Genomic DNA, 24,964 nt, shown 5'->3' on the forward strand with positions numbered 1-24,964 from the left:
CAGGCAGTTGCCAGAGGAGAAGCCTTGCGGCGAGCTGTTTGGACTTAGAGCGACCGCTTCTGAACACCGGGGCCTGCCCTGAGGATGAAAAGGAGGAGGAGCTCGGCCACTAGGATTCAGAGTGACTATACCAGAGCTACAGGCGGTTGCCAGAGGAGGGGCTGCGTGGCGAGCTGTTTGGACTCAGACCACTTCTGAACACCGGGGCCTGCCCGGAGGAGTAGGAGGAGGAGGAGGAGGAGCGCGGCGGGTCGTTTGGACTCGCAGTGACAGCATTAGCGCTCCAGGCGGCTGCTCAGAGGAGAAGGCGAGTGGTGAGTTGTTTGGACTTAAAGCAACCGCTCCTGAACACAGGGGGGCTGCCTGGAGAAGGAGCGCAGTGGGTAGCTTGGTCTCGAGTGGCCGCACCAGAGCTCCAGGCGGTTGCCCAGAGGTCGCGTGCAGCAGGTCACGTGGATTCAGAGCCACTCAGAGCGACCGCTCCTGAACACCCGGGGGGTTACCAGGAGGAGGAGGAGGAACGGGGAGGGTCATTTCGACTTGGAGTGATTGATTGCCCAGGGCTACGGGTGGTTGGTGGGAGGAGGCAAGCAGTGAGTTGCTTGGACTCCTAGTGACCGCACCGGAACAGCAGGCGACTGTCTGGAGGAAGAGGTGTGTGGCGGGTCTCTGGGACTCAGAGCGATTGTACGGGACCCCAGGTGGCTGCTCAGAGGAGGGGCCGCATAGCCAGGCGATTAGGTGCACAGCAGGGTCCCAGGATTTAGGAGGCTTCTTGGTGGAAGAGCCCCACAGAGACACACTTAGGGGTGCAGCGAAGGTTCCAGGACTGAGGGCAGATTCTCTGAGGAGGGGCAGCCTAAGGAGATTCATCTGTGAAGGGTGAGGCTCCCACGCCCAGAAGGTAGGGCCGGGCCCCTGGGAACTTTGCAGAGGAAGGCAGCCCAGCCCAGGTGGTAGCTGTAAATTGAGGGGAACCTCTAGGAGGGAACTGACCAGCGAGACCTTCCCACCGGGTGAGTTTTCCCTGCTGGGTGAGGTTTCCCCACAAGGACGGTAAAACCAGAGACTCAGGCCCAAACAGGCCTTGCCTCAGCCCGCAGTCTAGTTCCCCTTTGGATGACCATTGGTCAACAAGTGGAGGCACCTCTGCCCACTAGCAGTGAATATACCCCACCTGAAGGCCACCACTCCTAGAGAGGCAGCTTCCTTGTGGAGCACTGCATTATCAACTTCCTCCAAGACTTCAGCCTACTGAAGGCTAAGAGGGGATATGTATAGAAATCTTCAGGGACATTGTAAGTCAATAGAGGAAACCTACAATATCTCAGCGGTCCACTGATACCTGAACAATATGAGAAAACAAGGAAAGAAAATGCTGCAAACAAATCTAGATGTTACATCAATAAAACTCAATGACAGCATGGCAGAAGAAATGACAGAAAAGGAGTTTAGAATGTACATAATTAAAATGATCAGAGAAGCAAACAATGAGATGAAAGAGCAAATGCATGCACTGAATGATGAGATGAAAGAGCAAATGCAGGCATTGAATGATCGCACCAATCGACAGCTAAAAGAGCAAATACAGGAAGCAAAAGATCATTTCAATAAAGAGTTAGAGATAATGAAAAAAAAAAAAAACAAACAGAAATCCTTGACATGAAGGAAACAATAAACCAAATTAAGAACTCCATAGAAAGCATATCCAGTAGGATAGAACACCTGGAAGACAGAACCTCAGACATTGAAGACAAAATATTTAACCTTGAAAACAAAGTTGAACAAACAGAGAAGATGGTAAGAAATCATGGACAGAATCTACAAGAACTATGGGATATCATGAAAAGGCCAAATTTAAGAATTATTGGGATTGAGGAAGGCTTAGAGAAAGAAACCAAAGGAATGAATAATCTATTCAATGAAATAATATCAGAAAATTTCCCAAATCTGAAGACTGAAATGGAAAATCAAGTTCAAGAGGCTTATAGGACTCCAAATACACAAAATTACAACGGACCCACACGAAGGCACATTATAATGAAAATACCTAACATACAAAATAAAGACAGAATTTTAAAGGCCGTGAGAGAAAAGAACCAAATTACATACAGGGGGAAACTAATACAGATATCAGCAGATTTTTCAATCAAGACCCTAAAAGCTAGAAGGGCCTGGAACAACATTTTTCAAGCTCTGAAAGAAAATGGATGCCAACCAAGAATCTTATACCCAGCAAAACTTACCTTCAAATTTGACGATGAAATAAAATCCTTCCATGATAAACAAAAGCTAAAAGAATTTACAAAAAGAAAGCCAGCATTACAGAACATTCTCAGCAAAATATTCCATGAGGAAGAGATGAAAAACAAAGAAGCAAATCAGCTAGGAAGGAATTATCCTAAAGGAATTGTCAAATAAAGGAGGAACCAAGTTGTGTCAAACAAATAAATAAATAAAATTTAAAAAATGAACCAAATGACTGGGAAACCAAATCATATCTCAATAATAACCCTGAACGTTAATGGCCTGAATTCATCAATCAAAAGACATAGACTGGCAGATTGGATTAAAAAGAAAGATCCAACAATATGTTGCCTACAAGAGACTCACCTCATAGAAAAAGATACCCATAGACTAAAGGTGAGAGGATTGGAAAAAACATACCATGCACATGGACTCAGCAAAAAAGCTGGAGTATCCATCCTCATTTCAGACAATGTGGACTTCAAGCCAAAGTTAGTCAGAAGGGATTAGGAAGGTTATTTCATACTGCTTAAGGGAAGCATAAATCAGCAAGATATAGCAATCATAAACATCTATGCCCCAAGCACTGGCTCATCCATGTATGTCAAACAAATCCTTCTCAATTTCAGAAACCAAATAGACAATAACACAATAATACTAGGTGATTTTAACACGCCTCTCTCACCACTGGACAGATCTTCCAGACAAAAATTGAACAAAGAAACCATAGATCTCAATAACACAATCAATAAATTAGACTTAAGGGACATTTATAGAATATACCATCCAACCAAGAGCGAATACACTTTCTTCTCAGCAGCACATGGATCCATCTCTAAAATAGACTATATATTATGCCATAAAGCTAATGTTAGCAAATACAAGAAGATAGAGACACTACCATGTATTCTATCAGATCATAATGGATTGAAGTTAGAAATAAATGAAAGAGTAAAACACAGAAACTATTCCAACATCTGGAGATCAAACAATATGCTATTATATGATGAATGGATAACAGAAGATATTAGGAAGGAAATTAAAAAATTCTTAGAGGTAAATGAGAACAAAGAAACATCATATCAAAATCTCTGGGACACTATGAAAGCAGTACTTAGAGGGAAATTTATTTCATGGAGCGCATTTAATAAAAGAAGTAAAACTCAACAAATAAACGACCTAACACTACAGCTCAAAGCCCTAGAAAAAGAAGAACAGACCAGCACCAAAAGTAGTAGAAGACAGGAAATAGTTAAACTCAGAGCTGAAATCAATGAAATTGATACAAAAGAAACAATACAAAAAATTGACAAAATAAATAGTTGGTTCTTCGAAAAAATAAACAAAACTGTTTCCAAGGATTCTCTGGATTTCAGAAATATCTATGGTGACAACTTCTATTTCATCTCTAATTTGTTGATTTGGGTCTTCTTTTGGTTAGTTTGTCTAAGGGTTTATTAATCTTGTTTATCTTTTCAAAGACCCAAATTTTTGATGCATTAGTCCTTTGCATTTTTGTTCTTATTTTCAATTTCATCTCTGCTCTTAATTATTTCATGTTTTCTAATTATATTAGAATTAGTTCATTCTTTCTCTTTCTAGAGTCTTGAAATAACCTTAGATTGTTTATTTGAGATATTTCTTTTTTCTACGTAGGCATTCAGTGCTATAGACTCTCCCTTAAACCTGCTTTCATACCATTCCAGAGATTTTGATAAGATGCACCTTTTTTCTCATTAGTTTCTAAGAAGTTTTTATTTCTTCCCTGCTTTCTTCTATGGTCCATTTCTCATTCAAAATTGTATTACTTAATCTCTAGGAGTTAAAGTCGTTTCTGTTTTTTATTTTGTTATTGATTTCTGATTTTATTCCATTATGATCTGATAGACTACGAGGTTTATTTTTTTTTCTTTTTGCTAATACTTGATTGATGTCCTAAAATATGATCTATTTAGAGAAGATTTCATGTGCTGCTGAGAAGGAAGTAAATTCAGGTGTTGATGATGGGCTATTGTAGATGTCTGTTAAGTCAATTGAACTATAGCATTTTTTTTAGTTTTGAACGATATTTATGTTGGATGACTTATCGATTGGTGAGAGAGGTGTGTTGAAATTTCCCAGTATTATTCTCTTGGAATCTATTTGATTCTCTATATTGAATAGGGTTTGTTTTATGCATGTAAGTGAATTGCCATTAGGGGCACAAATATCTACAACCATTATATTTTGTTTAATGAGTCACCTAACTGATATAAAGTGACCTTCTCTGTCTCTTCTGATTAAATTTGGCTTGAAGTCTTCCTTTTGTCAGATATTAGAGTAGTTACTCCTACTTCCTTTCAGTTTCCATTTGCATATCTATTTCCATCCTTTCACCTTGAGTCTGTGGATGTCTTTGCCTATAAATTTAGTTTTTTATAAGCAACATACAGTTGGGTCTTCTTTTTAATCCATTCTGCCATCCTATGTCTTTTGATTGGAATGTTTAGACCATTTAAATTCACTGTTATAATAAAAAGATGATTTTTATTTCCTGTCACTTAAATTCATTTGTAATATTTAATTCAGAGTTGATTCTCATTTAATTGACTCTTCTTCTAGTGAAATTCATTCAGACATTTGTTCTGATTTTTTTTTTAAATTTCTTCGGCATATAATATTTCATTCAATATGTTTCATGGTGCTAACTTAGGGGTTATGAATTCTTTTCTTTTACCCCTGCCCCCTCCTCCCTCTCATTTGCCTCTACATAATCTAAAGTTCTTCCATTCTTCTCTCACCCCCCAACCCCCATTATATAACATCATCCACTTATCAAAAAAAAAAAAAAACATTCAGTCTTTGATTTTTTGGGATTGGCTTATTTCACTTAATATGATATTCTGCAATTCCATCCATTTATTTGCAAATGTCATAATATTACTCTCTTTATGGCTGAATAATATTCCATTCTGTATATATACAACTGTTTCTTTATCCATTCATCTGTTGAAGGGCATCTAGGTTGGTTCCACAATCTAGCTATTGTGAACTGAGCTGCTATAAACATTGATGTGGCTGTATTACTATACTTTGTTGATTTTAAGTCCTTTGGGTATAAACCAAGGAGTGGGATAACAGGGTCAAAAGGTGGGTCAATTCCAAGTTTTCTGAGGAATTTCCACACCGTTTCTCTAATTACTAGAAATGTTGAACACTTTTTCATATGTTTATTAATCACCTGTATATCTTCTTCTGTAAAGTTTCTGTCCAGTTCCTTGACTCATTTATTGATTGAGCTCTTTGTATTTTTGGTGTAAAGTTTTGTAAGTTATTTTTAAATTTTGAAGATTAGTGCTCTATCTGAAGTGCAAGTGGAAAAGATATTCTCCCACTCTGTGGGCTCTCTTTTCACATTATTGATTGCATCCTTTACTGAGAAAAAGCTTTTTAGTTTGAATCCATCCCATTTATTGATTCTTACTTTGACTGGTTATGAATTCTTTTAGAAACTGCTTATCATGGAATGTTTTTATTTCATCTTCAATTCTGAAGGATAGTTTTGCTGCATATAGCAATCTTGCTTGATACCCATTTTCATTCTGAGCTTGGAATATATTACTCCAAGGCTGCATTACTTTTAGGGTCTGGGCTGAGTAATCAATTGAATATTTAATTGGTTCACATCTTAATGTGACCTGCCATTTTTCTCTTGCAACTACTGGAATTCTATCTTTTTTCTGTATATTAGGTATTTCAATTGAAATGTGACTTGGAGAGGATGTTTTCTGATCTAATCTATTTAGGATTCTAAAGGTATCTTGTGTTTAGATTTCCATCTCATTTCTGAATATTTGGAATATTTTCAGATATTATTTCATTGAAAGTTTGTGTGTTCTTTTAATTTTTATTTTAATGCCTTTGTCTATGCCAATGATTATTTATTTTGACTCCTAAAGCTATCTCAAATTTCTTAAATATTCTGAATATTCTGGTAATTATCTCAACATATTTCATTTATTGTTTTATTTTCAAGATTGTATATTACATCATTGAGACCTGACAATCTGTCTTCATTGTGATCAGATCTATTAGTGATGCTTCTGCTGAATTTTTAATTTGATTTACTGAATCTTTCATTTCTGGGATTTCTTTTTTATTCTTTTCTGTCATTATATTGAAATGTTCTTTTGTGTCCTGTATATTCCCTTAGATTGTTCTTTAGATTTTCTTTTAGTTCTTTGAACATTTCAATCATCAAAATTTTAAATTATTTTTCTGGCAATTCCTTCACTGTGGTGTCAATGTGGTCAGTTGTGTAATGAACTCTTTGGGGTGGTTTGTTACTATGCTTTCTTATATTGTTAGTGTTTCTGTCCATCTCCTGGGATGATTATCACTTCCACTTTAATATACAGAACATTTTAGAACATTTTGATCTGCTTTCTTTTTACTATGTGTCCTGGTTTGGGCAGATGTCTTGATGTGAACATTTTTACTCAATTTGAACTCTTTACTGTGTCCAGTCACTAAAACCATATTGAGAGGAAATACTAATCCCTAGTTGATACAATCACTTTATACTAATGCTTTATACTAATAAGTCTTAAAAAAATACTTATTAATAAAGTTCTTTAGCAGTCCACTCCTCTGGGAGATAAACTGGAGTGATTTTTCATGACTTGGTTGAGAAATTAGTCAATAAGGAAAGTGAAAATTGTTTTAGAACTATATTTGGCTGTTTGATCCTCTGTTCTTCCACTGCTTCAATTTTGCCCTGTGAGGAGTTGAGATTTGCTATTGTTCCTTCATCATTTGCTGGGATCCAGTTTATTTGTTTGTTTGTTTGTTTGGCTAGGCTTTTGAAATGGAGTGTTTTCCTTCTGGGGTTTCAGGCATTATGGAATTTATTCTCAGTTCTGACTCACAGTGCTTACATTTTTAGAGGTGTGTGTATACAATGTTTCCCTATGGGCTTTCACTTCCCTCTTGGATGGACAGCTCCAATAAACCTCTCTTTCTGAGAGTCTCAGATCACATGCTGGGTGTAGGAGAATGGAATGCAAAGTCTATCACCCAACTTTCTCTAGACTTGGAAGAGATAACTCAGAGATCACCAGATTGGACCTGAATTTTTTAGTCTCAGTTCCTCAACCCACCCCTGTATCAGGCAGGCTCTTTATCCCAGAGCTCACATCATGTTTCAAGTGAAAGTGTTCCTCATTCTTGTCAGCACTGTAGACTCAATTTGCTAGGGCTGGATTGCTGCTTTGATTTACTGTTGAGGTGGTGCTAGGATAGTGGGGCTTCTTCTGAACCACCTTACTCCATTCTCTAGAATGATAAACTATATGGATTAAAATAATGTTTAAAATACTTTATTAAAAGTAAAGAAGTTGGGTTATGAAGAGACAAGGAATGTTGCAATATGCAAAAGGTAAAAAGAAAGTGAGAGCAAAGTAGTACATGCAGGTCCTAAAGAAAGAGAAAGCAAAGAAGAAGAGAGAGAACATGGTATTTTGCTATTAGAGGGAGAGGTGAGGAAAATAAGAGAAAAAAACAAGCAAACAATTCAAGAACAAAGCCAATGCCCCCAACACTAAGCAAAATATAAAAAGAAAAATAAAGTACAACAACAAAAAAGCAAACTAAAAAAGCATTACCTCTTAGAAATACAGAATGAAATATAAAATGATTAGTAAAAGGAAAAAAAATGATAAATACAAAAAACAGTAACATATGTGTATTTGTATATGCATGAACCAATCATCAAATACAGTCAGAATAACTAAGAAATATTCATAATAAAAAAACAGAAAAAGTAAAAGGGAAAAACTATTAATTAAACAATGCTTGTATTTTTCCACTGAGATAGCTGAGATTGAGTATTTATTTCCTAAACTAGACTATTTTTATGTCCCTTACTTCTTGGGCTATGAGTCTTTTAAAGGGAGCCATGGCTGGGAGATATTAAATGCAACTTTTTTTGTGACTTTTGGTACTCTGCCGGCTGAGGTGGGTTAGAAGTGAAGCTGGTTGAAGTGGCTCTCAGTTTCTCTGTTTGATAGTACAGGGCAGATGGAAAGGAAGTATCTTCTATTGAGATGTCCAAATGTCTTAGATCAATGCTTTTCCTGGTTGAAAGTGTTACAGAGGTCTACTTGGGAAATTCCAGCCGATGGAATCATTCTCTAAATGGAACTTTGGACCTTTGAGGTATCCTCTGGAACAATTAAATACTTGGAGCTTATAGATGTTGATCTCAACTGGGCATCTGAGTTTCTAGTGCCTCTCCAGAATTCTGCTCATAGGAGAAGGTGACAGACCTCTCTAAGGTTTCCTCTAGCCTGCCCACCACCAAATATGAATTTCCAAGTCTCCATTCCCAAATAAATGATGCCCATATGATCAATTTCCCCTGACCCTTTTTAGCTGATTGCTCACACCACAGAGTTCAAAAGGGTTTTGAGTTGTACTCTCTGGTACTCACCAGGTTAATTTTCCCTATCATTTTTTACCAGACATTTGTGCCACAGAGCTCAAAGGGAAGCAGGTAGTGCTCTCCTTTGTATCTGTCTTGATTTCCCCTGGATCCACTATTGTCTATCAATGTTTTAGGATTATAATTTGCCAGGTGCACTTTAGGTCACACACTAAGCACTAGCTGAGACAGAATGGAAATATTTGCCAAGGTTCCCATAGGAACAAGATTCAGCATAAACTCCTCCAGTTGAATCTCTACCTCATTTATTCACTTAGAAGTTGAAAAACACTGAGCATATTTTGAACCACAGTTTCATGCATAGTCTTTATGCCAGCTGGGTATATCTGCCTTTTCACAAGTGTTTGTGTGCTAAATTTGTCTGCTGTATTTCTCTTTCCCTTTGTCCTGCCCCTCCCTTTGCAGTGACACAGCAGTGCTGCTGCTGAATTTAGGTATATTTCCTTAATTTCTCTATTCACTACACCAAAATATCTTACCTTATCTGAATCTCTGACAGACAAATAATGATTTGTAATGGTTTTAATCAGACACCCACCTCAGTATGAAGCCGTATCTCTGTCCTCTCAATTCCAACCAGCAGAGCAAGGGGGACTTGCCTCCTTCTTCTATTCTGCCATCTTCTGGTATACTCTTTAAAATGCTTTTATTCACCCTATTATAAAAACCCTCGAATAATCAGTTATGTCAGTTCTGATTTAAACTATTTTTTAACTGCTTCGTAGGATCCACAAAGTCTTTTTGGATATAATCTCTCTTCTTCCACTGTCCACAGTCTGTTGTTTGTGAAGGGTCATTTAGAGAGGTTAAATGTAGTTTCACAATAGAGAACTACACCAGCATTTTCTGGCATCATTACAAGAAGATTCTATTTCAACACAGAGTTGACTTATTGCCTGCAATGAGAGTATTTTCTCAACCAAGTATAAGGCTAGACAACATATCCTTTAGCCACTTGTTAGACTTCTGTGCTGTCTACATATTGAGAACTGTTTATAATGAGTGGTATTATGATAAAAAAAGAGAAGCTTACCTAAAATTAAAATTTTGTCCTTTTTTGTCTATTATTACTCTCATTTGTACTAAATAAGTCTATTTATATATAATTTGTAGTGCACATGAAAATTATTGACATCCTGAATGAAAATAGCAGTTAGGTTAGTCATCTTTCCATTGCTGTGACAAAATACCAGAGATAATCAGCTTAACCAAAGAATGATTTATTTTGGCTTATAGTTTTAGAGATTTTAGTCCATCTTTGTTTGGTCCCATTACTTTTGGGCATGTGGTAAGGGAGGATATTCTGGAAGAAGTACACAGCAAAGGAAATCTGTTCACTTCAGGATGGTTGAGAAGCAAAGAGAGAGAGAGAGAAGAGAAGAAAGGGCTGGGTGTTCTAATAACCATTCAAAGACATGCCCCCAGTGACGTAACTTGTTTCTTTGAAGCCCCAACTCCTAAAGGATTCGCCACTTCTCAATAGTATCACAGAGTGTTGACCAAGCATTTAGCGTATGGTTCTTTGGGGAATAATTACAATCCAAACTATAGAAGTAGTAGTAAACTGAAATCTGACTATGCTAAATCAGTAAAATTCTTAACTAAACTTTCAAGTAGTTGTATATAAATTTATATAAATTTACCTTTTTATTTTGTACCAGGCATTGAACCCAAAGGTGTTTAACCACTGAGTCACATCTCCAACCCTTTTTATTTTTATTTTTATTTTTGCAATAGGGTCTTGCTAATCTGCTTAGGGCCTCACTAAGTTACTGAGCTGGCTTTGAACTTGCAATCTTCCTGCATTAGCCTCCCAAGCTGTTGAGATTATAGGAATATGCCACTATGCCTGGCAAATTTAGTTTACTTTTTAACAGATAGACTATCCTGAATTGTAAGACAGACATATTTGTACATGTGTTTGGACTTGGAGTCTTAGAATGTGATTAATCTGTTTACGTGCTTGTGCGGGTAGTCATTCTTTTATTTATTTATTATTTATTCTATAATGTTTTTCTACTAAACATGTATAACTTTTTATATTACACACAGTATTAAATATTATTAATCTCTTTATGAAATTATACATATCTACCTAGCTAGAATGCATATTCCATTTATCTATACTGTAATATCTGAAGTACCAAAATAAATATCCTCACTATTTAACAGAGAATAGCATTACTGAATCCAGAGAATATCTGGTAGGTGGGATTTCCATTGCATGTATCTAAATATGTAAAGTCATAGATGATGGCATTGCTGTTTATATTGCTTTAGTATCAGGAAATTATTTGAACCATTTATAATAAATAGGCTTTGCTAAATGACTATGTTTGTGTGATTAGGCATTAAATAGACCATAATGTACTTACTAACTCATAAGAGTACTGAAATTCAGAATTAACTTTCAGGCTTTTGTGTTTTACCAAAGCTTTGTTTAGTATAAATATATTAACTGACTAACAGATAAACATAACTATATTAAATGACTCTTCACATGTTTAAAAGAAACTTCTTACCTTCCCATTGGAGAACTTCGGGTATAATAATAGGAAAAATATGCCTCTTACATTACATGAAGGTGATTCTCTGCATTTTTCAAAAAAATCAGCAAAACTGATTTTCATCAAAGGGCAGAATAAAAAAATCACACATGGATTTGAATTTAGACCCAACAAATGAACAACAACAAAACAGTCCCCAATTATTTCTATTATATTCCAGATAGCCTATAATTTTGCTTTCCAGGTACAATAAATTGGCTTAAAATATTACTTTAAAAATTGTTTCAAAATAAAACATTGATGGGAAAGTTAATACATTCAGTGTAGCTTTAAAATTCCTTAAAGCCTGTATTGTTCACCATTGCATTGCTCAACAGACCATGGGCCAACCAAGTATGAATCATTAAATACAAAATAGCTGAAAAAAGCACAAGTGAGTACTTTTAAAATAGCTGAAAAATGCACAAATGAATATTGTTTAGTAAAGGACAGAAAGATTTAGAGGTAGTTGATAATTTCTTTAGATTTGACTCTGAAAATTTCATCTTTTTTTCCCCAAACCTTAAATTTTAAATTGTAAAAATAACCATCATAATGTAGAGCTCATGCCTTTGTTCCAATTATGGAGGGAAAAGTAGCACAGGAATATTAATTGATGGCAGTATTCTGTCATTAACTTTGCATTATTAATGGAACATCATTAGCAGTACGCCAAGTGCCTGGTAACAGAGACAAAATGCATGAGGTAAAGCTACACTGAGTGACCCCATCAAAATGAAATTTGCCTGCCACATAGGAATTCCTAAATTAGTGAAAAATTAAGGAGGCATGTAGGACTGTCCCATTCAGTTCTATCCTAATAGCATAAGAACTAGATGACTATGTCCAAGGTGAGGGGGCAAGGAATTTTTGCCAGAGGAACTTAAGTGTTAGTTAACTCATTAAGAAGCAATGAAGAAGACTTAAACCTAGTCTCACAATGTTCTTACTCAGGAAGCAACTAAGAGATCAGAACAATTACCTTCCATTATTTTGGCTATTGTTCAGGAACCACCTGTATCTAGAGACTTGCAGCTCACACTTGTCAGTTTTTTTTTTCTTGGTCACTATCAGAATTTTATGATTTTTGGAAACCATCATTAAATTAATCACATTAAAAATGACTAATATTCAAAGTATCTTGTCATTGCAGTATGCACATAAAGCTTTGATTGAAAATTTTTCTGTCAGGGAAAGAAGGTATTACAAATAAAAATATTTACATTTCAAATAGATACTCATAATGCTTATACTACATTCAGTCGTTTATAATGCAATCATTTGGATATGAAATGCCGATGCTGAAATGCAGAAAGAGAATATTCTCATTCTCTCAACTTCAAAAAGTATCTAAATTAAATCTGGCCCTGGTTAGTTTTGTATGAGCCAACACTCAGAATTCTGCCCTGACTTAAAAGATCTCTAAACTGGTTTGAAGCTTAAAAAAAATTCCTTTCCACTAACACAAAAGGAAACAACCTCACTCCTGAAATATCATGTAGTTGGTTTATGATCAATTTACAGTGAAGAAAATGAAGGATAGGGAGAAAGAAAATGTAAATAATCTGGCCACTATAATGTGTGTAGCATATGGAAGAGTGAGGAGGCAGCCACCGTTTCTGTCCCTCAATTAAAGACTAAGTTCATTTAGAAGTGTATGAATTATATTTGATGTTCCCATCTTTATATATATCATAATATTTAATGGTTCTGTGATATTTTGTGCTATAATATATCTGTTATACACACATATACACACAATTTAAAAAAACAGGATTAAGTCCCTTTCTTCTTAACTGGATTAACTCATTTCTAAGAGTGATTTTTTTTCTATTCTCTTCAACTCCTATAATGCACTTGTTTAATACTCAGAGTGTATTTAATAAGTATTTATTGAATAAATGCTCATTACCCTTTTAAGTGGTTCTAAAATAGTAGGGTAATTATCTTTGCTGATAGGTGATATGTTATTCCTATCCACTGATATTTATAATTTGGAACAGGGGGCAAAGAATGAGAAATGGAATGGTGCACATAGAAAAAAAAATAACTTGATTGTATTCAAAAACAAATCAAAAGAACAAAAATAACACTTAGAAGATGAGCAGTTTCTCAAGGATGTATTTTCTCCTGGTGAATAAAAAGAAGGAGAAGGAAAAAAGGAGGAGGAAGAAGGAGGAGGAGGAGCAGGAGGAGGAGGAGGAGGAGAAAAAACAGTGACGTAGTTGGAAGAAATGAGGCAGTACAAGTTCTGTGAGAAATGTTGTCAGTTTTGCAGGATAAAATGAGCCAATAAAACTAATCTACAAGGGGCTTTTAGATTTTGATTAGATTGTAGATTGCAAGCATTTGGTGAAGTTTTTGTAAAAATAGCAATTGATTTCCCCTCTAACCAAGCAATTTAATCTATGGTACAAGTCACAAAGCCAGCTGTGGGAGAGTGGGTTTCCCTGTAGGATCAGTGAGCTAGAAGCAATACACCTGCCTCTAGGCTTCTAAAATAATCATTTGGCAAAGATAATTTTATTGGGCAGGAATAAAGGTTAACAACCTTTGTTAAGGCTCTTAGAGCCAGAATGATTCAAGTGGCACATTCATCTCCCCATTCCATCTTCTTTCAATCTTGTTCCTTTCTATAGTAAACAAAAATCGAGACTTGTAGGTTTTAGTTACACAGTTCATCATACTGGATGAAACATGCATATATTAGTGCAGAACATATTAAATGTATGGCATGCTCTGAGCACTATACAAAAGAATGGAAGGTGAACATGGAAGGAGAGAATTTTATATGCAACAACTGAGGGGCAGAAAAAGCACACTGAATCTGATTACATGGCTAGACGACCTGTAGAAGCCTTGGTTTACAGATTTTCCTTTTTCCCTGAGAAAGTGAAAATATTGAATGCTTAGGAAGTAAACTGAGCTAGACTTCAAAGATGTTCATTTTAGTGAGAAACTCTTTCCCAATCATAACCATGAAAATATTTCCTCCTGGGACTGGAGTCTTGGCAGAGGGACATTTAGCAATAGGTCCCAGAATCTGTTCAGAGGGATGACAAAATGGACTGTAATTATTAGAGGAGGAGGAGGAAGTGGCATCCAATATGAGCTTTTGATGGCATAATGTAGTCCACAGTAGCCATAACACAATGGATTACCTCCACCATTGCTTCTTTGGAAGATACATGGACCCACATCCCTGAATCCTTGCTGGTTACCTCCACTACTGTGTGTCAAAAAGGTTCCATATGGCTCATCAAAGCTACAGATCCAGATTATGGGAGCAAGCCTTCAAGGAACTGCTATTAAAGTAATGAGCTCTTTTTTTTTTTTTTTTTTTTTTCTTCTAATTTGGGAACATAGAATGGAGTATTCCTGCTCAGAACGTTTTATGGATATTACTTTATGGGGATTACTTTATACTAATAGAGAAATCAGCATCATAATTATGCAAATATGTCATTTATTGAACACTAAAAGTGTTTTAGACATTGTTTTGTTATGGCAAGATTGCAATAAATCACCAAGTCGATCTTAAAGCAGGATACAGAACCATCTTTATTTGCCAGGCAGCTGGGCCCCCAGTTGGTGGGATGAGGGCAGATTGCAAGTCTACACTCCTCAACCTCCTCCAGAGATTAGAGTACACCTTTTATACAATAAATAAAGCATGTCAGTGCATTAATCATAAATGACTGTTGCTATGATTCAGAACTATAAACAAACATCTTGAGATCTAAAATCATAAGCAGAAGGGGAAGTGGGTCAAAATGACCCTAGTTGAGTACAAGTTAAAGAATGATTATTAACATCTAGACAATCATTCTCTGACAGGGTGCAGCTTCCCATTCCCAAAATGGGAACAATTTTACATTGTGTAAGAAGAACAGAAACATTTGCGTTTCTAAGCAAGGTATGCTAAGTAGGATCAGGATGACAAAGGTGGAGTTTTCTCATGGAAAAACATGTTGTAAAAGACATGGAGTGTTTGGTCATTGCTCATATAGCCTGGCTCATAACAGTTTCAATCATTTCATCTTAAAATATCCTAACCCTCAGCCCCCCCCCCCCCAAAAAAAAATCCTGTAAGGTAGAACTTAAATTAACAAGAAGTCTGGTCTGTTATGGAAATCAATCTCTTCCTCTCTTGTCTCTCTCCCTCTCTCTCTTCATCAAGTTTTCTCTATTATTAAGCAAAGTAAATACTCACTATAAAATTTGAAAAATATAAAAAATATAAGTATAGAAAGGAAGGAAAAGTAGCCCATATTCCCATCATCCAAACACAATTCCTAATATTTAATTATCCAAATATGCACAGCTACTCCAATTCTTTGTGCCTTGAGTTCCAGTAACATGTTTGAGAAGCAAGTTTAAATATTGAGATATAGTATATTATTTGGATTTTTTTTTTTTTTTTTTTTTTTTTTTTTTTTTTTTTTTTTTTTTTTTGTGGTACTGGGGATCAAACTCAGGTCCTTGAGCTTGGGGGCCAAGCACTCTACCAGCTGAGCTATCTCCCCAGCCATTATTTGGATATTAAGAGCTTGATATCAGTGAATGAGATAACAAGAAATTAACATGAATATTGTCTGAATATTTTAGATTCCTGAATTCTGATATGGAGAGGTCACAGTGTTTGTGACCTCTTATTTGTATTTTTTTATTATTTCAAAGTATGAACATAAATGTATAAAAATATGTTCCCAGTAATGTATGTATGTATTTAAATCTACATACATGACAATATTTTAGAATATATATTGGTTTCTCACTTTAAAATCTTATTATACAAAAATTACTTGCCCAACTGAACCACTATATAAAATTCCAAGCATAGAATTTTTATAATTTCCTCATTTATTTTTCTATTGAAAATATTGTTATGATTTCCAAAAAAATTAATCTGTCACAATAAATATTTGTTTCAAATTTTTGTTTTCTTTGTTTTTTTGCAGTCTTCTGAGGATAAATCCCAGACATGAAACCATAAGATCAAATAATGCCAACTGTTTTTTACTCCCTTTACAAATTGCCAAAGAGGTTTCTTGAATGATGGACTAATCTACATTCACATAATCAGTTAGGATGGTGTTTCCTTTCAGCATAGCCAGGTCTCTGTTATAGTTCATACTGTCTTTTATAAGGCACACATGCTTCCTTACCCTGATTTACTTTGATTTCTGGTCAAGTAGGTTTTTACCATCCTCCCACATATAGTTGTTAACCACACATTTTTATCTTTTATCTTTCTAAGTAATGTTTCTGATGTTTTGCTGATATTCAAATTCCTGTATTCATTACTTTGGCAGTCAGCAACTTCAAAGTTATTTAGCAAGGATTATTAAAAAATACAAAGGTAGAATCAATGAGCAGAATTCCCTCTGTTCTTGAGTTTTAATGAGGCTCAGATATTTGTCATTGAGTACTGTGAATGATTGTCTTTCTTAAATTATTTATCTAATGCCCATCTCTTTTCACACAACTGAAGATTTTTTTTTGACTCTGTATAATCATTTTGATAACTTGTTGATGTAGTGTTCTGTACACTCAAGTAATTTTAGTGGATCCCTTTTTTATAGCTTAGAGAAAAAGTACAGGGCATAGCAAGGCAGAAGAATTTATTTCATTGTGTGAAAAGAGCAATGCCCAGAATAAATCTCATTTTTAAATTCATGTATGTCTTTTAATGACATAGAACACCTATTTTATATGTTTCACTAGATTTTTAGTATTTTCAAAATTTTTTGATAAACTCAGTTTAGTTTATTTGTGCTGTCTAGTAAAATACATTTATAGAACTCATAATATAAGCTATTTCTTAAAAATACTGCTTGAAATTTCAATATTATGAGTTATATAATACTGATTTTAATTAGAGATGAATGACAAAAAGTAATTTTGGATATTACATTGATTATTAAGATAATATAAATTATCTTGAGTTTTGCTTTATCATTGAAAATCATTCATTCTTTATTTCTCACTTATGTTTCTCTAATAAATTATTTGATTAACATTTATATCCCAAAGTTTTGATTGTTTTACAAAATAGTCCAAGTTGTCCTAAACACACTTGAAAATATGTCCCTTTCCCTGTTCTACTTACTCAGATTAGATTTACTTTAATACAGACTTTGGTGTTTTTTTTAATTATGACTCAAATTATCACTTGACAATACATCTTTCAAACCATCTTTCCCTGACACTGATTGGTGAACAATGTTGGATTTATAAGCCATTAAGAAGTCATTTTGTGGCATGCTCTGCAATTAATTAGAAGCCAAGTAATAATAAAATGCAATTAACTCAATGTCTGCAAGTTTTTTTTTAATAAGTTCATGAAAGGGAAAAAAAAAATGCCTGTAGTCCAATAGAGAAATAATTTTCACTTTAGAAGGAATGTTACCAAAAAAGCAATTCTCTGCTTCCCTCAGTCCATCAATTCTTATCTTCTTCAGCTATTTTAATTAACATGTTAATAAATTCTGTGATAGATTTAATAGCAAGTGACAATTGCAAAGTGAAGGCTGAAATAAAATCTAACACAGCAAATTTGCTACTTGCAGAAAAATATCATTATTGCCTAGTCAACCATAACTTGCTTTTTTCCCTATCCCTCTCTCTTAAGGGAAAAGCTGCTATTTGGAGAAGATTTAAGCTTTAGCCCCCACATATTAAGCAGAATTAATGATCTATTTGCTTAGAAACCATATATTAGCTCCAGTTTATCCATCCACTGGGTAAACGGTAGACATTACTTGGTCACCATGATAGATTTGAATGCAGGCAAAAGCATCAATCAGTGTCGGCAGCTGATTAGTTGTTGGTGTCTTTGACAGGCTCTTCCATCTCACTGAATGAAAGCCAGCTGATTGCTTTCACTTCTCTCCACATCCATTGCCCTCCACTGCCTCTATATTACATGGCTAATGCTGAGGGTGGAAAATTCTGTGTGTCAGCTAACAGTGAATTTCTCCCCTTTGCAAATGGTTACATCCATGTTGGTCTTGTACTTAGAGTTTCATAGAGAAGCTGGTCAACAGTGGGTGGGAATGTGAACCTTTACAAAGCAGTGAACAGAAAAATGGATGAAAACAAATGTAATGTATTAATAACATACGTTCTTTTAAAGCAGAAAATGTGACATGAAATGTTCTTCCTTATATGACATGACAAAAATCAACTATGTTGAGAATGAAAGTGTTGCTAGTTGAGAAATAAAATATTGTAATAAGAGGAAAACATTACCCTTGAGATAAATTCAGGTTCTGAAAGTACAATAGTAATTAGCACTAAAACGATCATTAAATTGATGTACATTTCCTCTTTTAGTTTGCTCAGGCCAATCTTTTATTATAAGGATATATATTCAAACTCAATTATGAACACCATAGCTTATCTGTGAGCTGGAGAACAGATGGAGTGAATTTACTCAAAGAAATATTTGAGTAAGAGAAAAAGATAGGAATATTGACTTTCTTGATACCCAGTACTGTCTGGAATATGTACAACTTTTTCATTATACACAGTCGAATTTAACAGATAATCTGTAAACAAAATGAAAAAATTCTTAATTTAACTTTTATTTACATACTGAAGTCAATGCAATATTATCAAGCACTAAGAAACCATTTTTGCATGCTTTAAGTGATAGTATATACTTTTAACAGCAATGTAATTCCGTGTTTTTCATTTTTTTCTCCAGTCACCATATTTTTATGTTCAATGTTTGATATTTTTCCACAAACAAACATGAACATTTATTCTTCAATGTGAGATTATTCTCATTACATGATAATGTACATTCTAATTTTTACTCAATAACATATAAATGACAAAAATTTGAGATAAGTATAGAATTAGGAATTTCTAAATTATATTGAAATTATGTTCAATTTTAAAGATATTAAAATTAAAAATACATTTAAATGTGAACTATGAATGCAATCACATAACTGCTATTGGTTTTGCATTTTGCTTTATCTAAACAAGTGTCATTTGACAATTTTTATTGCATAATACTGGGATATTATGAAAAACAAATATTTTTGTCAGAAGTGCAAAGAAAATATCTAAAGTTCATGACAAGAGTTATGCCAGCATAGCCTTTGTTTAATTGAGATAATATCTCCTCAGATTGAGTAGTTCACAATAGATGTGATGTACCAAAAGACTAATAAAAAACAGGTATCATAAATCAATTTGTAAATAATTTCTTCACATTAACTAATCTTGTATTAACTAATCTTATGAAGAAAACTTACATATATGATTGAAAATCTTATTTAGTTTAATTTATATATTTGGTTCAATTTTATTTATTTTAAACACAGTAGTCAGAAGTGAGGGAGAATGGTTTATTAAAAAATGCAATACTCAGGGCAAAATGAATATTTGAATATCTGCCAAGATGCTACAATATTAGAACAAATTCTGTACATATTTATTGTCCTTAAAGAAAAGGGAGATGGTAAAGTACCATGTTCCTGAATGTCCCCTTTCGTTTCCCAAAATACAAGTAAAGTTAATGGAACAAGGAAAGCAAGTCTCAGCCAGAATGTTCAGATACAAATTATCTTGAAGAACACTGACTTTCTCTTACATACCTGGAACAAGGGTGAGTTACCTTTATCTATAGAAAACTACTTTCTGGCATGGGTGCCAGGTGAGTTGGTCCTTGGGATGCTGGTCAGAAAAGCAAACTAAGTAACTGCAGCAAAACATAAAACCTCTCTATTAGTGGCAACTGTATCAGCATTGAGGGTACTGCGGAAAGAACACCTCTTTTTTAGTCATTGATCCCTGGGCAAACAATCATGAGGGAGAGAATGCAAGGTTTAGCAAAGTACTGTGAGGGATGAAGGTGCTACTGGTTCAGCATGTTGTCACTGAACTCTTTTTGGAGTAGTTAATGATCTCATAAGTTTTTGTCAACAAATCATGTCTTGCACACTTGTCTGTGGGCACTTTCTTTGATCTCTTTACAACCTATACCATTGTCCTGATGAGTAAATAAGTAACATCTAAGTTTAACCAGACAGAAAATAGTATAAGACAGATTTCTCCAAACTGGTCAACAAAATATTCTCTATTAAAACATGTTAAGAAGGAAATCTTATGCTAAAAGGGAATTCAGTCATTTAACTTGCAACACATAAATGAGTCAGTCATAATCAAATCACTGAATGGGGAAAGGAATTTTTCATAGAAAAATTGTTCTAACTAAGGCATTCTTTGGACAATGGCATAAGACCCCTCTGCTTTTGGTTGGAAATACAAGAGTGCCTGATTTTTAAATATACAAAACCAGGTGTGTGAATATTATGATACATTACATTGTTATGGTTTAGACATGAGGTGTCCCCCAAAAGCTCATGTGAAACAATGCAAGAATTTTCAGAGGTGAAATGATTAAATTATGAGATATAACTTAAGCAGTGCATTAGTCCACCAAAATGGGTTAATTGGGTAGTAATTGTAGGCAGGTAGAGTGTAGCTGAAGGAGATTGGTCATGGGGGGCATGACTTTAGAGTTTATATTTTGTCCCTGGTGAGTAGCGCTCTCTTTCTGCTTCTTGACTACCATGTCCTGAGCTGCTGTCCTCCACCATGCCCTTCCTCCTTGATGTTCTGTCACACCTTGGGCCCAGAGCATTGGAGTCAGTTATCAATGGACTGGGACTTCTGAAACCATAAGCACCAAATGAACTCCCTTCTCTAAAATTGTTTTTGTCCATTCTTTTGGTCATAGAAATACTGCAGCTGGCTAAAACACATACCTAGACCTCATTTGAGGATTTTCCACCCAAAAGTAATTATTAAAAGTCATCATTATTAATAATATTTGTCTGTGATTGATTTAGAGTGAAAAACCTGCCTTGTAGTTGAAATAAGAGTATTTCCAAAACAGACATGAAGGTGTTGTACAAGTTGTATCATGTACTACATCCAACAGCAGAGAAAATAGGACATAACCCAAATAGAAAACAATAGAGGAAGTGTATGCTAATAAATATATGCAAAGTTACACACACTTATCAAGATATCATCACAGCTTTGGCTCAGGCACCCCAGACATGGGACAATAAGAGGAAGTTCCTTATAAATAAAACTCCATTTCCCCGAATCTCACACATTATGTACTTGTGGAGGTACCAGGATTGTTTGGCATGAGATATTTTCTCCCATCTGAACAGGAAATATTGCAGAGATGTCCACACCAGTTGGGAATGGGGGCTAGGAATAAACCGCCATAGGAAAGTCAAGGAGAAATGTCATGCCAATCAGATTCTTCACTCTTCCTAGCAATCTTACTTTGACGATGGTCTAAGGTTGCCACAGGTGACACTGAGTGAATGTGGAAGCCATTGCAGGTGGGAATGTGCTATTTTAGCTCCTGCATTATGTAACCAAATAAGCTTCACATTCTTTGTTAGTGAAGAATCACTACAATTCTGTGCCTGATGTCCCTCTGTCAACCACGTTGTAATCTTACTTTGACAACAGCACAATTATGATGCCGTTAGATAGTATAATTATATACACAAAGTACCATAATAATAAATTCCTTTTCCATAGTGCTAAGTAAAAAAAATCCTGTGTGTCTCTTCTCTAGGGCAGCAGTGTACTTTCTGTCTGCCTTCTCTCCCACTTAAGTGAGTGCTACCACCCCATGGAAGGTTCGATGGATGTGGACATGAGTCCCCTGAAGCCCCAAAACTATCTTTTTGGTTGTGAACTAAAGACTGACAAATATTATCACTTTAACATGGATAATGATGAAAATGAACACCAGTTATCCTTAAGAACGGTCAGTTTAGGGGCTAGTGCAAAGGATGAATTGCACATTCTTGGAGCAGAGGCAGTTCAATTAAAGTAATACTGGAAACACTGAAAATGTCTGTACAGTCAACAGTTTCCCTTGGGAGTTTTGAAATCACACCAACTGTGGTCTTAAGGTTGAAGTTTGGTTCAGGGCCTGTGCACATTAGTAGGCAGCACTCAGTAGCTACAGAGGAAGATACAGAATCAGAAGATGAAGAGGAGGATATAAAACTCTTAAGTGTGTCTGGAAAGTGATCTGCCCCTGGAGGTGGTAGCAAGATTCCCCAGAAAAAAGTAAAACTTGCTGCCGATGAAGAAGATAATGATGACAAAGATGATGATGTTGAGGACAAGGAAGATGATGATGATGATGATGATGATAAAAATGATGATGATTTTGATGATGAAGAAACTGAAGAAAAAGCTCCAGGGAAGAAATCTGTATGAGATACTCCAGTCGAAAATGTACAATAATCAAACCAGCATGGAAAAGACTCAAAACCATCAACACCAAGATGAAAAGGTCAAGAATCCTTAAAAAAAAAAAAAAAAAAAAAAAAGGAAAAAACTCCTAAAACACCAAGAAGACCTAGTTCTGTAGAAGACTTTAAAGCAAAAATACAAATAAGTATAAAGAACAGTGGTTTTCTTCCCAAAGTACAAGTCAAGTTCATAAATAATGTGAAGAATTGCTTCCGGATGACTGACCAGGAGGCTATTCAAGATCTCTGGCAGGGGAGGAAGACTCTTTAAGAAAACAGTTTAAACAGTTTGTTAAAAATTTCCATCTTATTTCTTTTCTGTAACAGTTGATATCTTGCTGTCCTTTTTATAATGCAAAGTGAGAACTTACTCTACCCTGTTGGTAATTGTTGTCCAGGTTCCATTGCCAAGAAGGTGTTGTCCAAAATGCCTGTGTAGCCTTTAAAGATGCGACTCCACCCTTTGCTTGGTTTTTAAGTATGTATGGAATGTTGTAATAGGATATAGTATTAGTGGTGGTCAGACATGGAAATGGTGGGGAGACAAAAATATACATGTGAAATAAACTCAATATTTTAATACAGAAAGAAAATGGTAGGATACAAAACTCAATGTGTGTTATTAAGAAACCAAGGAATATTTGCTTTTGAAAAATAATTGAAAAATGCTTCTATGTGACAACTATCAATATAGACATAAATATATTTTCCTTCTTATTTATAATTTCTAATGGATATATCCTTCTTTAAATGGACTTACCAAATTTGTGTATTTTATAATTGAGCCATTCAATTATCTCCTCCTTATAAGTTAAAAGAATTGTTAACTTTTTATTCTGATAATACTGAACAAATAATTGGGCCCATATTTAACAGTGATGAATTTAGGTAAAAGTTTGAAGATTAATTGCAATATTATAACTAGTTATCCATTTATTCCATCATCTTCAGCCTCTTAAAAACGTCAGTTCCCTGTCTACAGCATCAAGACTTCCTTTATTCCTGAGCCAACTTTTCCAAGAGCAGAATATGCAGAAAGTTTGGAAACAATATTATCTCATACAACTTGAGGTTTAATCATGGATCATGCATCCTTAAGGGTGTCAAATATAAGTTCTAGATTCTGCACAGTCTCAGAGAGACTAAATGCTGGAGAGTGTAAAATAGAGAGAGCTGTAGCATATTTGAAGACTATACATGGAGTATATTTCTAGTGTGAAAAAATATTCTAATGATATATATATATCATATATAATACATATATATTGTATATATGTATTACAGATAATACTATGTCTTCATCTAATATAAAAAAAAGCTTGTTTGCCTTTTTAAAATTCAAACAAAGAGTATGGTTATGTAAACAAAAATCTAATGAAGATTTGTTATCCAGGATATAAAAGAAATCTACAAATCAATAAAAATAGGCAACAATATAGTGAATAACAGATGATTCTCAAAAAAGAATCACATAAATCTATGCAATTGCTTAAAGGTGAATTTAAACCTTATGATACTCCTTCTTGCTCATCAAATTACTGAAGATTAAAGTCTAAGTTACATCCTACAAACCATATAAGAAAAAAGTCTTATTATATATCATGAAGATATGAATTAGACAACTATAGAATTAATTTTGAAAATATTCCAAAAATTAATCTGTACTTTATCACTAATAATCTAGCAATAACACCATGAAGTATGCACACAATTTTTACCAGGAGATTCGGGATTTGGAAAGAAGTTTGGTTTTTTTTTTTGGAGTTTTAGGAGTAAATAATTGTAATTAACTTATTGTTCTGAATATAAGAAGACAAGTAAAAAATACAGTGTAATCATGTGAGAGAACGTGTTATAACATTGAAAACAAATAAATTAGACTTATTAGTAAATAAATCTCAAATCATGATCCATTGAATGAGAAAAAAAAGCAGGTCCTTCATTTTAAGTGCAACAACAGACTTTATGTTAATTTTAAAAGCATATAAATGTAAAATTTTTTTATTGTAAACAAATGGGATACATGTTGTTTCTCTGTTTGTACATGGCGTAAAGGCATACCATTTGTGTAATCATAAATTTACATAGGGTAATGATGTTTGATGCATTCTGTTATTTTTTCCCTTCCCCCAACCCCTCCCACCCCTCTTTTCCCTCTATACAGTCCTTCCTTCCTCCATTCTTGCCCCCCTCCCTAACCCTAACTCTAACCCTAACACTAACACCTCCCTCCCCCCATTATGTGTCCTCATCCACTTATTAGCGATATCATTCAACCTTTGGTTTTTTGAGATTGGCTTATCTCACTTAGCATGATATTCTCCAATTTCATCCATTTGCCTGCAAATGCCATAATTTTATCATTCTTTAAGGCTGAG

General features: G+C 34.8%; 1 pseudogene across 1 annotated transcript; it reads left to right on the forward strand.

Moving 5' to 3' along the window:
* The first annotated feature begins 21,952 nt into the window (after positions 1–21,952).
* On the forward strand, positions 21,953–22,857 carry LOC306644604 (nucleophosmin-like; annotated as a pseudogene). Its single transcript has 2 exons — positions 21,953–22,545; positions 22,645–22,857. The product of its transcript is annotated as a nucleophosmin-like (transcript).
* Positions 22,858–24,964: the final 2,107 nt, after the last annotated feature.

The sequence above is a fragment of the Sciurus vulgaris genome, assembly GCF_902686455.1.
Source record: "Sciurus vulgaris genome assembly, chromosome: 15".
Classification (NCBI taxonomy): domain Eukaryota; kingdom Metazoa; phylum Chordata; class Mammalia; order Rodentia; family Sciuridae; genus Sciurus; species Sciurus vulgaris.